This window comes from Falco cherrug, chromosome 3, assembly GCF_023634085.1.
Source record: "Falco cherrug isolate bFalChe1 chromosome 3, bFalChe1.pri, whole genome shotgun sequence".
NCBI classification, from domain to species: Eukaryota; Metazoa; Chordata; class Aves; order Falconiformes; family Falconidae; genus Falco; species Falco cherrug.
In genome coordinates, this window is record NC_073699.1 from 59,607,886 (window position 1) to 59,621,254 (window position 13,369).

Here is a 13,369-nt window from a genome sequence, read left to right on the forward strand (position 1 = left end):
GCTTCTCTTAGGTATAATATAGTAATGTCATACTCCTAGAAAGTACCACAGTAAGCAAGCAAGACAAAATCTGGATGACTTTCCTTTTTTTTTATTTCTCTGTGTGATTCTCAAGTCAGTGAGGCTGTTTGCAGAAAATAAAGACAGTTACATGTGATGGAGTTCAACTACAGATTAACACCCTCAATGTCTGTTGCCTACATGCAAGAAAGATGCTTAAGTTTGCTATTACCTAGACACCTAAGGCCCAATTCATTTGTCCTCAGAGATAGCCTGGAACATTCTTTCCTGGCCTCTAGCCGAGGTCTCCAACACCTCCTGTGTCATATTTATCGATTCCATGTGGATGTCTCATGTACACTGCTGCTTTTCAAATGGTCCTATAGGCATACGCAGGTGTCAATGGTTTGAACTTATAGGAGCCAGGTATTTGAATCAGTCCTTTGGCCTGACTACCACGAAGACATATAGTCCATTGACTATATGTTAGAATTTAGACACCTACATATGCTTGCACTAAAGTGTCCTCCCCACAAACTGAAAACCAGCCACAGCCTAAGATCATGACAGATGACAGCAGATAATTACAGCTCATGAAACAAATGGCAGAGCCCTGTGACATGGGTGAGGACACTACTTGAAATGGTATTACCGTATACTGAAAACCAGCTTCTCCACATTTTGTGTCAGGCTTTCAATCAAATGCACATTGAAGACAAAGTTCCATGTGAGAGAGTAACAATATTCTTTGCTCCTTTTTCTTCCCTGGCCACTTCATCTCAGGAAAGACTACTATTCAAAGAGCAACAACTAATAAAGTCCAGACACAGTCCATGAGGTGCAGGAGACAGAAAGTAGAAATCAAATCCCACCTAATCTCTAACTCCTGCTTTGTGTGAATCTAATAATGGTATGTCAGTAAAATGGCAACAATAACATACAGAACTACTATGTACCTCTCGAGAGACAGAAGTTAAACTGAGCTCTCAAATCTTCATGACTTGGGTAGTTCAGGGAATACTGAAGGAATCTTCCAGAAGTCTTTCTTTTAGTTCAAGACCAGCAGAGGTTTCCATCCGTTGTTGAGACTGTTGCTTTGAATTACAGTGGCAGTCCTTGCCCTTAAAAAAGCTCCAGCTAATTCCAGTATCTTATATTAATACTCATCCTATCCTTTCTAGTAAAACTTTCATGTGGATTGAAAAAGTGGGGTAAAAACATTGAAAACCAGTCTACAGATGTGGAAACCCCATGAACAAGTAATGAACATTTAAAGATTTTAAATAAATATGCTACTGTAGTCAAAAGCAGACTATTCCTGAGACACAGGCTTTTCTATCTGCTGGTTTTTTTCCCATCCACTCCAAATTTCTAGCTCTTCCTTTTTACTTCTCCTCGTGCTTTTTTCAGCTTAGTCTGTTTTTCTCATCTGGGTAATCTTCATATCCCAGACAGGCACTTAATTCTACCCTATACTGTCAACCTTATTTTCCCTGGCTTCTTTGTGAGCTCAAATGATGCAAAACTCGAATGTCCAAACTACACAGAGTTGCAAGCTGAGGTCAAGGCACTGCTTTGATAGCACTAAAGAAAAAACTGAATTAATTGTGAAAATATTCAGCAGATGTCTTGATTAAATTCCTTTAAATGAATGTTCATGAATTATTCAATTGACTAAAAGCCCAATGATTCATTTGAACAATATCCTGAAATTATTTGAATAAACTATTTTATGATATTATTCAAGCTACCTCTGGCTATAAGTATTCTGGAGCCATCTGGATGAATTCCTAGATGCCCTCTCAGATTATCCTAAATGTTTCTCTGTGAAAACTTTTGTGCGTTCATTTGTCCTATATCTAGGCCAATGCAATTACTAAAAGGTAATACCACATTATCGTCCTGATAATTGCAGGGTCTTACAAATCTACAAGAAGGCTATTGCTGCAGACCAAACCCATAACCTTCCTATGAAAAATGCAGTTTTCCCTAAAGTACCTGCACAAATTGATACTAATTATGTAGGAAATACAATGAGCAACACTGTGGGATCCCTTTAATTTGAGGAAGTCTTCATTTCATAAATGAATAAGGCCATTTTCCTTTCTGATATTTCTGAAAAATGCATGTTTATGGAAAATTGTCACTTGTATTCAGATTTAGAACCTAGAAACTACAGTGATGGTTCCTTGGAAATGCTTAAAATAGATAAAATGGATTGACTGATTGCATATTCCTTTGAATTATTGTGAAAGCACCAGAACCATCTAAATCATTCCACAAGAAAAGTGGAGTTAGAAGTTATGTAACTTCAAGTTGCTATAAATTGCTTCTTGTTGAAAGCTATATAAAACATTTTCAAATCTGTCATGTTCCACCTCTTCTGCTTAAAAAAACCCCAAAAATCCAAGTGAAAATGTCCAAGAAACATATGAATCAGGATTATGTTGTTAAGTTGGAGCAAAAGCTATGCCACCATGGACACTGGATACTCTTCTGCAATTAAATCTAAGAACTTGAACCATTTTTATGTCCAGAATGTATTATAGTGAGACACATTTTGTTATGTTAGCTAAATCAATGTAGCTAACTCAAGCAACAAAACGAGCTCAGATATACTTTTTTTTTCTTTTTTTTTTTTTCTCACGGACACACTATCTTCACTTTAATTTAATCCAAGTTCATTTCTTGAATACAGATTATATTTACCTTCTTTCTGCTGCTGATATTCCCATGTGCCCTCAGAACAAGCTATTTGACAAAGTGGCCAGGAAAACACATTTTCTACTTCTCTTCCCACAGTAGCATGCAAGATGACTGCACAGCCACAGCATCCCAGAGAATATGCTCTACGACATCTGATCTGACCTTTGATCTTTGCAAGAAAACAGTCTCAAATCTTGGACTGAACTATCACAAAGCAGGAGAAATGGAATAAACAGTTTAGAGAACATGAAGGAGCCAGAAAGTGCTTTACTTGTAGTGATGGGAACTGAAGAAATTAACACGGTAGATGTCAGAAGATAATACAGAGGTTAAAGCTGTGGGGCAACACCTGAAGTCTGCTCTTGCTAGTCACAAGATTAACCACCACTGCCAATGGGAACTGTAAAACCAGTGACAATAACATGAATGTCAGGTCATTCTTTTCTATCCTGAAATATGTATTTAAATTAAGAAAGGAACTCTTTTTCTCTTTTTTGGCTATTTTATGTGTGTGTGTATATATATACACACACATTTTAGAACTGCTGTTCTGACATTTTTACTGGCAGTGAAATTGTAAAAAGCCTTTAAAAGCCTTGTAACCATTTCACTGGGAACAGAGGGTTGAACTACTACCAAATGAGGCTTTGAAAGATAACAGCTGGAGAAAGCACTCATTTTCAGGACAGAATATCCCCCTGTGAAAAAAACTTCTTGCTTACTAATACAGGTACCTTCCCCATTAAAACACATGGGCTGGCAAAGCAAAATAAGAAAGGAGTCATGGCAGAATTGCATTCGATATACTGAGAGTGTGTATCACTCAGCACCGAGTACCACTCTATGATTATATCCATTTTTGTACTCTGAAAAACAACAGCCTCCTACAGCAACAAAGACAAGTATAAGACAGATACCGTTTATCCCAGAAAATCTCTTTGCTTCTTAGAAAAATACTAGAAATTAAAAACAACACCTTGCTAGTGAAATTAGCTGAAATAGCTCCTTTGATTATCTGTTCTTTAAATTAGGAAAGAAGAAGAGATTTTTGTTGTTGTTGTTGTTCAGCATGATTTATTTTTAGACTGGCAAAGAGACAATGGTAAACAGAACTGAAGCTCTGTGGGCACCTTCTGAGGTTAAATTACCTTTCATGCCATTTGCACAGAAGACTGTTCTCAAGCAGCTTGAGCAGATGGTCGGGACACCATTGTCCGTTTACTTGTATCCACAAAGATAAACGATGGCTCTTTGAAATCCTGAACAATGTGACCCTTGTGAAGTCTTAGGCTGCCAAGGAAAAAAAAAACAAAACCCAAATAAATATAAAGGTAGCTGAAGAGGAGAAAAGAGTTTTGACTGATGAAATTTAATTTTAAACTATTAAAATCCCCCTTTAACAAATATATATCTCTATCTCTAATCTAGAATTATTTCTCTAAAATAAACTAATGTGTTCCAGAATACTTAACAAAGTAGGAGACACAGGTAAAAACAAATCACGCACAGTAACCCTGACTGAAATAAGAATCTGCCATCTCTGCTCAACTGCTTCTACTACATATAGCATTTGCTGGAGCATGCTGCCAAATAACAACCAGTTCTGCTTACTGGGCCACAGAGATGGTCAGAGATTTCCAGGACCAAGCCAGAGCAGACAACTGTCAGTGCACAGTGATCCACCCAGTCAGCCAAGTATTGGTAGAGAAGGTCGTGAAAGTGAGAGAACATGCTGCATGTGGTTTTCAGTTGTTTGTAAGAACCTCCCAAACTTCTCTGAGAGCAGCACTGGTCAAACATCACCAATATGAGCATTTTGCCAACAAGCAACTTGCTAAAAAGGCACTTTTATTGAAACAAGTTACTAATAACAAAGATAAACATCCACAGCTATGAAGAAAATCCGGAACACTTTTGGGATTTACGAATGAAGTGAGCAGATATTAGTCTTTGGACATGCAAATATGCCTAGGTTTCAGCTGGGATAGAGTTAAGTTTTCTTCCTAGTAGCTGGTATAGTGCTAGATTTTGGATTTAGTATAAGAATAATGTTGATAACACACTGATATTTTTGGTTGTTGCTGAGCAGTGTTGAGAACCAAGTCAAGGGCTTTTCAGCTTCTCATGCCTGGCCAGTAAGAAGGCTGGAGGGACACAAGAAACTGGGAGGGGACACAGCCAGGACAGTTGACCTGAACTAACCAAAGGGATATTCCATACCATGTGACGTCATGCTCAGTACATAAACTGAAGGGAAATCTGGCTGCAGTCTGCTGCTCAGGAACTCGCTGGGCATTGGTTGGTGAGTGGTGAATAGTTGTATTGTGCATCACTTGCTTTGTGTATTCTAATCCTTTTATTACTATCATAATCATCATCATGATTATTATCATTATTATGATTTTCTTCCTTTTCTGTCCCATCAAATTGTCTTTATCTCAACCCACAAGTTTTCTCACTTTTACTCTTCCATTCTCCCCCCCATGCCGCTGCAGGTGGGGAGTGAGCAAGTGGCAGTGTTGTGCTCAGTTGCTGGCTGGGGTTAAACCACAACAAACTAATTGCATAACCTGTCACTCTTAAAAGCTCCTGAAAGAAAAGGGAAAGCAAGGTTTCTGAATATGGAAAGAATCACATGGAATCAGTGAAGAGGCCCAGATGCTGAGTTCTATACACACAGCAAAATAAGACAGAATTGGGTTTAGAAAATAACAGTGAAATTAGATAACTATGATTCACCAGCCATTCAATGTTCTAAAGCCAGCAGGTACTGTGAAGCATTTAATTAACTGCAGTTGCGTCTAAAGGTAGATAGTTGTTTCTGCAATAACTACTTGTTCAAAGAATGACACAACAAATAAAATTCATATCCTCTATCTAATACCTCACACTCCGCAGCAACAGCAGGTAAACAGAGGATATATTTCTCCCTCTCTCACTTCAGTGACCAATTGCCTTTTTTAAATCTCTTTTTTCCTCTGCTGTTGACATATTCAACATGCCTTAGAACAAATATACAATTTAGGCATGTAAGATTCTTGACAGATTTTTAGAAATTGTTAACACTCATTGGAGCAATGAAAGAAAGGAAAAGACAGGTTGATATAAACATCAAGCAATGGCATCCAGCAACTTGAAGTAATACACTTTGATAATGGAGGAGTAATTATAGCTCGTATAAGAGGAAATAAGTGTGAAATAATGTAAACATGAATGGAAACTTAATAAAAAATGTTAAAAAGTTAGGAAAACATAACAATTTATATTCATATGGGAATATAAGAGAAAAACCCGATGGGAAGATTTTTCCTAACTCTCCTCTCTACCTCAGAAAAGGGGGAAACCCGAAAGTATGTTTGTTCGAAATATCAGTGTTTCATGCTAACTTTCACGCCAATGTCATTAAAAAAAAAAAAAAAAAAAAAGCTTCAAGGCCTTTCTTTCCCCAAGGGAACACTAGCACTCTCTCTGCTTCACTTCCCCCACTTTTGTCACAAAATGAAATGTAGGGCCATTGTCCCTGACATGTTTGTCTCTACTTAACATCCCCAGCTATATTTGCCTATTTGCAAATACAATACAATGAAAGTCATGAATGTGCAATGTGTGTGCATGAATGTGTTTAATGTGAATCCACTGTCTGAGAGAATAAGTTGGACAACACCATCACCCATCTCTCAGCAAACCACTGCTGTCTTCCAGTATCAGTGGACTTCACTTAGAAGCATCTCCATTATTACAAGCTGGATGTTATTTTCTTCCTTATAAACAATGATAAATTGTAAAAAATACACAGTATCTTTATACAAAAAGCAATAAAGTTGTCTGTGAGGGACATGATAAAAATGTCCCTGATCGTGAACATAAAACATTTTCACTGAAAACACGAGTATACATTTTGGTTGTCCAGTAAAAGGACCGTTAAATAATAGTAAGGCAGCTGCATCATTATCAGATAGGCTGTTTCAATCATACCAGTTATGAAGAACCTGACATTTTACAGGAAATATGGCAAACCAGCATTATTTACAAATGTGCTGTTTGGAATGTGGTCTACGTAACTTCCATACTGAATGAACTGGAGCATCCATAAATGTTTTAGCTCTCTGCTTACCTCTCTCTGGGCGTGAAACTGCCCAAAGCATATCAACAAAATGAATTTGAAACTTCTGTGAATAAAACTTCAGCAAATCAAATGAAATGTCACTTTTTTTTGGTTGCTTTTACCAGGAGCTAAGAAGCATCATGAAGGAAGCATAGGACTGGCAAGAGCAATACACACACACAGAAGCAAGTGCACATATTTATAGATGGACAAACTAATTTCCAAGGATGTGAAGATGAAAACACAAGTGCAAAAATGTCGGTGGTTAACTGTTTATTCTTCCTCAGTTAAAGCAGTAACAATACCCTCCATGTAAATTATTTCCTAGATCCTCCTGTAAGCCAGGCCATAATTATTGTGCAATAACAAGTTGCCACCTAAGGATCGGACTGTTTAAAGCTGCTGAAAAACTGAGCCATGAGGCAAAGATTTAGGCTGTCTTTCCCTTTGTACAACTGGGCATTAATATGTCTTCTGAAGACTAAAGACAGTTTCCTTTCTGCAGGTTTAGAAGTATAAAAGGCTCCAGTGGGAAGATTGGGAAGGTGTTCCCATCTCTCCATTATGCAGTAAGTTAAATCGATCATTATTTATGGAGAGGGAATATGCTGCAGACTCTTAGGAATAAGACTCAATAAAAACAAGGAGATGAGCAACAACTTTAGTCTTAACAGTGAAGTTGTACAGCAGCTGATTCCAGAAGGAATTGCTCAGTACTTAACTCCTTTCATAGTGCACACAAACGTAGCAGAAGAATACGGCACAATTACTAAAATCTTATGTATCTTCCAAGAAGCTGATGATACAGGACATATTCCATAATCACAGAAGGGAGGTAACAAAAAGTCGAAAAGCTGTCTTTAGTCTCAGTATTATGAGTATCCAGCCTGGAACACTTTTTAAACAGACAGCTATTCTGAATGAGCTGCGTTAGTGGTAAAAGAGTTTAGTAGAAAAATGCTGATCTGGAAATCAGGTTAAGTGATCATTTGGTGCTGAAATTAGTAAAACTTGCCTTTTAAATCTTGCAGAAAATGGTTTATGATGCTTGCAGCTAAGACATCTACAGATTCAACTCCAGTTTAACATTCACTGGGAAGGAAAGAGTACTTGAAACTGCATATTCTAGAACTGTAGTTATTTCTTATATCCTAAGTCTTTGTTTCCCTAAATGTAACACTAGCAAGATGCCAATTTCCCCTACAAAACCAGATGAAAAATAGATACCCATTTTAATATTCTCTTAAATCACTGGGAGAAAGGATGAACTCCATGATAACATGGACTGATCACAGACCATTCCATTAAGACCACACAGAAACCTCTCCCTGAGCAACAAATGCCATGGTTGTTAATAACATATTGGCTCCTGACCTGCTGAAACCAGTAGACCAAGAATTTGCAGACTCTTTGACACATGCTTTTACAGTGCTAAATGAAACTGAGCTCCCAAGTATAATACTTGGTTACTAGGGACAGAAATATTTGTGTCTTTAAATAAAAATTAATACCATGACACATTTGGAGCAAGTTTTCCCTTAAACATGCACATCTTTCAGATACTTGGCAGGAATCACGCTCATTTATGCAAGGTTAGAACTACCCAAGCTTCAATATCTAAAGAAGCAGAAAGAGGAAATTAATGCAATATCCAGCCCCCTAAAAATTCTGAGCAAGTCCTTAAAGACTCTGGCTAATGAAATTTTGTGATGTTCACAGAATCACAGAATGGTCAGGGTTGGAAGGGACCCCTGCAGATCACCCAGTCCAACCCCTAAAGCTAAAGCAGGGTCACCTACAGCAGGTTGCACAGGATCGTGTCCAGGCAGGGTTTGAATGTCTCCAGAGAAGGAGACTCCACAGCCTCTCTGGGCAGCCTGTGCCACTGCTCTGTCACCCTCAGGGTAAAGAAGTCCTTCCTCATATTCAGATGGAGCTGCCTGTGCTGCAGTTTGTGCCCGTTGCCCCTTGTCCTGTCGCTGGGCACCGCTGAAAAGAGCCTGGCCCTGTCCTCTTGACACTCAACTTTAAGATATTTATGTGCATTGATAAGATCCCCTCTCGGTCTCCTCCAGGCGGAACAGGCCCAGCTCTCCCAGCCTGTCCTCACAAGGGAGAAGCTCCAGTCCCCTCATCATCCCCGTAGGCCTCTGCTGGGCGCTCCCCAGCGGTTCCCTGTCTCTCCTGAACTGGGGAGCCCAGCACTGGACACAGCGCTCCAGGTGCGGCCTCAGCAGGGCAGAGCAGAGGGGCAGGATCACCTCCTTCCACCTGCCGGCCACGTTCCTCCCGATGCCCCCCAGGCCCCCATGGCACCCCCTTCGCTGAACTGCATTCAGTCCCCCCCGCCCAGCTCTCCAGCCTGCCCAGGCCTCGCTGAACGGCAGCGCAGCCGCTGGGGTACCAGCCGCTCCTGCCAGGGCTGTGTCACCGCCAGCCTTGCTGAGGGCTCTGCCCCTTCACCCAGGGCGCTGGGGAGCCCGTTGGACAGGGCTGGGCCCAGCGCTGAGCCCTGGGGAACCCGCCAGCTACAGGCCTCCAGCTGGGCTCTGCGCTGCTGGTCACAGCCCCTGAGCTCTGCCATCAGCCAGCTCTCGATCCGCCTCACTGTCCCCTCATCCAGCCCGCACGGCCTGAGCTGACCTCCGGGGCTGTTATGGGAGACCGTGTCAGAAGCCTTGCTGCGGTCAAGGTGGGCAACGTCCACCGCTCTGCCCTCATCTACCCAGCCAGTCGTTCCATCATGGAAGGCCATCAGGTTGGTCAGGCATGATTTCCCCTTGGTGAATCTATGTCGACTACTCCTGATGACATTCTTTTTCCTTCACATGCTTCCAAATGACCTCCATGAAGAGATGTTCCATCACTTTCCAGGGATTGAGGTGAGGCTGACCAGTTTGTAGTTTTCTGGGTCTTCCTTCTCACTCTCTTTGAAGACTGGAGTGACATTGGCTTTCCTCTGGTCCTTGGGCACCACTTCTGCTCTCCATGATCCTTCAAAGGTGATGGAGAGTGGCTTAGAAATAACATCTACCAGCTTCCTCAGCACTCATAGGTGCATCCCATTAAGGTCCATGGATTTGTGGGTGTGAGGTTTGTCTAAATGATTTCTAACCTGATTCTCCTACAATTACTTTCTTCAGAATTTCTCTTTTGCCTCCAGGGTCTGCAATTCCCGAGAGCCAGCCTTAGCAGTAAAGACTGACGCAAAGGCGGCATTCAGTAACTCAGCCTTCTCTGTATCCTTGGTCACCAGGGCACCCACCTCATTCAGCAGCAGGCCCACATTTTGCGTAGCCTTTGTTTTGCTACTGATGTACTTGAAGAAGCTATTCTTGTTGTCCTTGACGTTCCCTGCCAGATTTACTTGCAAATGGGCCTTAGCCTTCCTCGACACATCCCTGCATAATGTGACAACATTCCTATATTCCTCTCAAGTGGCCTGTCCCTTTTTCCACATACTGTAAACTTCTTTCTTCTGTTTGAGTTTTGCCAGAAGCTCCTTACCCATCCGTGCAGGTCTTCTCTTCCTTTACTTGATTTCTTACTCATAGGGATCACCAATCTTGAGCTTGGAGAAAGTGATGCTTGGATAATTAACTACCTCTCTTGGACCCCCTTACTAGAATAGAGCTCTAACCCGTGGGATTCTTCCAAGCGGGTCCTTGGAGAGGCCAAAGTTAGCTCTCCTTAAGTCCAGGGTTGTAATCCTACTTATTGCTCTACTTCCTCCACACAGGATCCTGAACTCCACCATCTCATGGGCACTGCAGCCAAAGCTGCCCCCAACCTTCACATCCCCAACCAGATATTCCTTGATTGTACAAGGACCAGCAGCACACCTTATGTCATTGGCTTCTCCACCTGTGTCATCAATAACCTGCAGGAATCTCCTGGACTGTGTGTGCCTAGCTGTGTTTTCTCTCCAGTAGATATCAAGGTGGTTGAAGTCCCCCACGAGAATCAGAGCCTGTGATCATGAGGCTACTTCCAGTTGTCTGTAGAAGACCTCATTGATTTCCTCTTCCTGATGAGGTAGCCTCTAGTAAAACCACACAACAGTGTCCTCCATGTTGTGTAAAAAATAACCACATGATTATCTGTTATTTCCTACTTTGTGCAAAGACATGGACTTGTGCAGAATGGGTGCTAAAAGCACTACCAAATCAAAATGACTATGTTTCACAACACTTTTTACAGTTATGAAGTAACTTGTGAAACCTCATGCCTTTCAAGAATTACCAGAAATGCTGGTTGGTGTAATCTGCAATGTCATAAACTGTGATAAATACTAACGAGTTTCAGGGTCTATTTCCTAAATGTACACCTCTGAAATTTTTAATTGCATTTCCAAGAAGTCTAAGCTTCCAATAATTCATTTCAGTATTTCTGTCATTTCTGCTTGCCCCTGTTCTATTGTAACTTTGATCTGTTTTCAGTACACACAGTCACCTCTTCCATTCTGGGAAGAAAAGACTTCATTAAACTTACAGACCCACTGATGACAGGGCTCCACTGAACACAAGCTTTATCTGACTCAGTTAATGTTCTGGACATCTGAGAATCTTCAGAGAGATAAATGATGACTACCTAGACTCCCAACAACTTTAGTGGAGGTACTGTTAACCTGGAGGTCACTAAAGCCTTAGCACTTACACATTGCTTCATCTGCAGCCAGGAGACAGTATCAAAATATAATTTATTTGGGGAAAGGCAAAGCAACTCCCTTCTACATGGAACATTTACAGAGCAACAGACAATACCTACCTCTTTCACAATGAAAGTGGCCAAACCCTGGAGTGAGCTACTCAGAGAGATCATGGAACCTCTACCTTTGGAGATATTCAAAACTCATTGGGACATGGCCTTGAGCTACCTGATATAGCTTTGAAGTTGTCCTTGAGGTCCAGAAGCCCCTTTTAACCTACATGATCATCTGAATCTGTGCAAACTTACTTTATCCTCAGCTGAACCACAGCAATATCCAGAAGACAAGGTAGGAATTTGATCTGCTCTACTTCAGGCACTTTCCAAAAAAAGATGAGGCTGAGCTGGGGAGCTCCAAATCATCTGAATTGCTCTGCAATGGCCATAGGAGAATAGCACCTCAGCTTTGTTTCATAAGGACAATAGCTGCTCCAGTACTACAAAACCCTTAATTCCAAGCTCATGCTTCAGTAGTGATTCCTAAGAAGGATTTCTAGTAGCCAAAAATCACCAGTATAGTTACCTGACACATTGGGTTTTCCTTTGAGGTCTCCCATCTCATTAATGATGAGGCTGACTTGGCTTTGCATATGAGATTTAGCAAAGAAACAGCCTGCAGTGATACTGAAGTGGAAAACAGAGCAAATTAAACTGGTTGTCTTCCTATTTTGCAACCAAATGCAATTACCATGCTGGGTAGATGCCATCCAAAGAAAACACTGAACAACGCAGACAGAAACCATTTCATTAGCATGCACAGAGTGAACCTTTCCCCAGGTGTAATTTAAGAAGCCCTTAAAATACGCAATTCTATCTACTACTTTGAGTCCTCAATCGCTTCCTACTGTAATTCTAGTTTCCCTCTACATGAAATCCTGCAGTTAAATCTACTTTCAGGATGACTGCCCTGATTAATAACTCTATAATGTCTGTACTCTCTGTTGGATAAAGCATTTCTTTGTTCCAAAGTAATCCTTTTCCTCTGAACACTGGCAATTTCAGTGCTGAGGGAATGAATCACCACTGCTTGGTGCTGCCATTCACACTGCTGGGATGTGTAGTCATGTGAAGTCATTCTGAGCCATAATTTCTTATCCTCCTCAGTCAGCTGTGGATTATGACAGTGGAAGGACTATATGGATACAAGTAACTCACAGCTCAACCAACATGCCCATCAAAAAGACCAGAGCAACTTCACAGATACTGGATGAATTCTGAATACATCAATTTTTATATTTTGAATGCTAACTCAAGAAAATAATATTTGTTGGAACATACAAGGCAACCAAAAAGGCAGAGCACAGTAATACAGGATGCAGTTTCTGGAAGGAAATGGAAGGGAAAGCATGCTTTGTTATATGTCAAGTTCCACTACAATTTGCTGGAAAACAAATCTGCTTGGCAATAGCAGTCAGTATTTTGATTTTCTCTCCACATACTGGAATTAAAAAGAAAGGAAAGATCTCTTGAGTTTTCACACATCAGTGATGGAGGTACTCTTTACAGCGGAGAGCAAATGTTCAATGGCCCGACATGGGACTTGGATCACAAAGGATCATTTAGTTCACTGGAGAGATCTGAGCATGAGACAATAATACCTCCAGGTATCAACACTACTGATGGGCAATTAACTATTATGGGTGTCATAGCTTTTTTGAAAGGTCATTTCATCTGAATGTAGAAGAGGGTCATTTTAGAAAACATATTTCCACAGAATAGGGTAACATTTACTTGCCTGCTTCAATCAGGAAAAAAGTAGCTTTCAATAAAGGATTTAGAAATTAATAAACAAGTTCTTAAAACACATTTTACAATGATCCTATACCACAACATATTAATAAATTTATGTTG

The 13,369-nt window shown here is 40.6% G+C and overlaps 1 protein-coding gene across 1 annotated transcript in view; it reads right to left on the reverse strand.

Annotated features, from left to right (window-relative positions):
- DLGAP1 (DLG associated protein 1) overlaps window positions 1-13,369 on the reverse strand; it is a 429,900-nt gene that overhangs the window by 333,869 nt on the left and 82,662 nt on the right. Inside the window, exon 2 of the mRNA XM_055705957.1 lies at window positions 3,855-3,996. The gene's annotated coding sequence lies outside the window, so the exon portion shown is untranslated. The remainder of the gene's footprint in view (window positions 1-3,854; window positions 3,997-13,369) is intronic.